Genomic DNA, 3,335 nt, shown 5'->3' with positions numbered 1-3,335 from the left:
AAAAGAAAATAGGTTTTTATTCCCCATATGTGTTGCCTCTCCTGAGTCTACTAACAATGGGGTATGATCAGATATAGCTCTGGGCATAGCACGCACCATGACATGAGGGAATTTCTGCTCCCATTCCACACTCGTGAGTACCCTATCCAACTTCTCATACGTTGGGTTGGCTAAATTATTTGCCCACGTAAATTTTCTACCTGAAAGCTCAATTTCTCTCAAATCAAGACTTTCGATGATAGAATTAAACAAAAATGACCATTTGCCATCAAAGTTATCATTGTTTTTCTCATCTCGTTTTCTGATGATATTGAAGTCGCCCCCTACCAAAATTGGCAACCTCTCATCTCCACAAATCCGGACAAGATCGGCCAGAAAGTCTCTCTTAAGCTCGGGTTTGGCCGCCCCATATATTGCTACGAGGGCCCATTGGAACCCATCTACCTTAGATCGAACCCTAAATTTGACGGCGAAGTCCCCGAACACTACGTTCGGACTTCTAACGCGTCACACCTGACTCCAAGCAAGATTCCCCCGGATCTTCCTCTTGGAGGTAAACAGTGCCAATCGAAGTCAATACCACCAGATAACGTTCCTAAAAACTGTGATGTAAAGTTATCTCTCCCTATTTCCATCAAAGCAATGAAATCTAATTTGTGCTCTAGGGACACCTCCGCTAGAAATCTTCTTTTAGCCAAGTCTGCGAGACCTCTGCTATTCCAGAAAATTCCTTTCATCTTTCATCATGAAATTTCTTTGCTGTCTTAATGTTGGAATTATGCCCTAGAGGCAATAATAAATATAGTTATTATTATAATTCCTGTATCAAGATAATCGTTTATTATCCATGCTATAATTGTATTGAATGAAGACTCATTTACATGTGTGGATACATAGACAAAACACTGTCCCTAGCAAGCCTCTAGTTGGCTAGCCAGTTGATCAAACATAGTCAGTGTCTTCTGATTATGAACAAGGTGTTGTTGCTTGATAACTGGATCACGTCATTAGGAGAATCACGTGATGGACTAGACCCAAACTAATAGACGTAGCATGTTGATCGTGTCATTTTGTTGCTACTGTTTTTCTGCGTGTCAAGTATTTGTTCCTATGACCATGAGATCATATAACTCACTAACACCGGAGGAATACTTTGTGTGTATCAAACGTCGCAACGTAACTGGGTGACTATAAAGATGCTCTACAGGTATCTCCGAAGGTGTTCGTTGAGTTAGTATGGATCAAGACTGGGATTTGTCACTCCGTGTGACGGAGAGGTATTTCGGGGCCACTCGGTAATACAACATCACACACAAGCCTTGCAAGCAATGTGACTTAGTGTAAGTTGCGGGACCTTGTATTACGGAACGAGTAAAGAGACTTGCCGGTAAACGAGATTGAAATAGGTATGCGGATACTGACGATCGAATCTCGGGCAAGTAACGTACCGAAGGACAAAGGGAATGACATACGGGATTATATGAATCCTTGGCACTGAGGTTCAAACGATAAGATCTTCGTAGAATATGTAGGATCCAATATGGGCATCCAGGTCCCGCTATTGGATATTGACCGAGGAGTCTCTCGGGTCATGTCTACATAGTTCTCGAACCCGCAGGGTCTGCACACTTAAGGTTCGACGTTGTTTTATGTGTATTTGAGTTATATGGTTGGTTACCGAATGTTGTTCGGAGTCCCGGATGAGATCACGGACGTCACGAGGGTTTCCGGAATGGTCCGGAAATGAAGATTGATATATAGGATGACCTCATTTGATTACCGGAAGGTTTTCGGAGTTACCGGGAATGACGAATGGGTTTCAGGAGTTCACCGGGGGGGGGGGCAACCCACCCCGGGGAAGCCCATAGGCCTTGGGGGTGGCACACCAGCCCTTAGTGGGCTGGTGGGACAGCCCAAGAAGGCCCTATGCGCCATAGGAAGAAAATCAAAAAAAAGGAGGAGGTGGGAAAGGAAAGAAGGACTCCACCCACCAAACCAAGTAGGACTCGGTTCGGGGGGGGGGGAGACCTTCCCCCCTTGGCTCGGCCGACACCCTTGGGGCTCCTTGAGCCCCAAGGCAAGGCTCCCCCTCTCCCACCTATATATACGGAGGTTTTAGGGCTGATTTGAGACGATTTTTTCACGGCAGCCCGACTACATACCTCCACGGTTTTTCCTCTAGATCGCGTTTCTGCGGAGCTCGGGCGGAGCCCTGCTGAGACAAGATCATCACCAACCTCCGGAGCGCCGTCACGCTGCCGGAGAACTCTTCTACCTCTCTGTCTCTCTTGCTGGATCAAGAAGGCCGAGATCATCGTCGAGCTGTACGTGTGCTGAACCCGGAGGTGCCGTCCGTTCGGCACTAGATCGTGGGACTGATCGCGGGACGGTTCGCGGGGCGGATCGAGGGACGTGAGGACGTTCCACTACATCAACCGCGTTCACTAACGCTTCTGCTGTACGGTCTACAAGGGTACGTAGATCACACATCCCCTCTCGTAGATGGACATCACCATGATAGGTCTTCGTGCGCGTAGGAAATTTTTTGTTTCCCATGCGACGTTCCCCAACACTTAAATCTAGCACTTCGGCGCACAGCCGATACATGATACACCTTTCTCTTCCAACTTCTTTTCGGCCTATCCTGCCCATTTGACCGATCCACATAACCGGTCACATGGTGTGCGTCATTGGACGATTGCAAGGGGGCCACATACCTCTCCTCGGTTATATCATCCACCTCTTCCGTCAAAAGAGAGGAAGGAACCAGATCCTCACATAACCTTTCTAATGCCCCCATCCCTAAAGCATTTATATCGGAGTCATTCATTGGTGTCACTGCTGCAATGTTTCTAGCCATGTCGATTATTCTTTCAGCTTCTAAATCTAATAGATCATTAACAGTTTTAGACACCTCCTCCTTGTTACTACCCATTGAAACCCCAAGTCCACTCGCATTTAGGATTATATCATCTTCAGAAAAATGCAGGATAGAGGAACTCGTATCAATAGACATACCTGTGGAGGTCTCGATGTCGCGAATCTTAGCCGCCCGCATGGCACGACCCATCTGTAGATCATCAACATATGGTTGAGCTTGGAGGCGAGCACTTGATCGCCTAGCTCCAATCGACGGGTCTGGAATTCCTCCAAACTCGATAACCTCATTAGTAGAAGGACGTGTAGGACCATGACCGTCTGTCACATGTCCGTCCTGGCGTAGCCCATCGCCATCACTATCCTCGTCCTTGCGTGGCATGCCAGATGTGCCGAAGCAGTCGGTGTCTCGAGGTGCGCCTCAGCATAAACCGGGAAACCCAGGCCTTCCGCGCACT

This window comes from Hordeum vulgare, chromosome 5H, assembly GCF_904849725.1.
Source record: "Hordeum vulgare subsp. vulgare chromosome 5H, MorexV3_pseudomolecules_assembly, whole genome shotgun sequence".
Lineage (NCBI taxonomy): Eukaryota > Viridiplantae > Streptophyta > Magnoliopsida > Poales > Poaceae > Hordeum > Hordeum vulgare.
Note: the sequence above shows the minus strand (reverse complement) of the source record.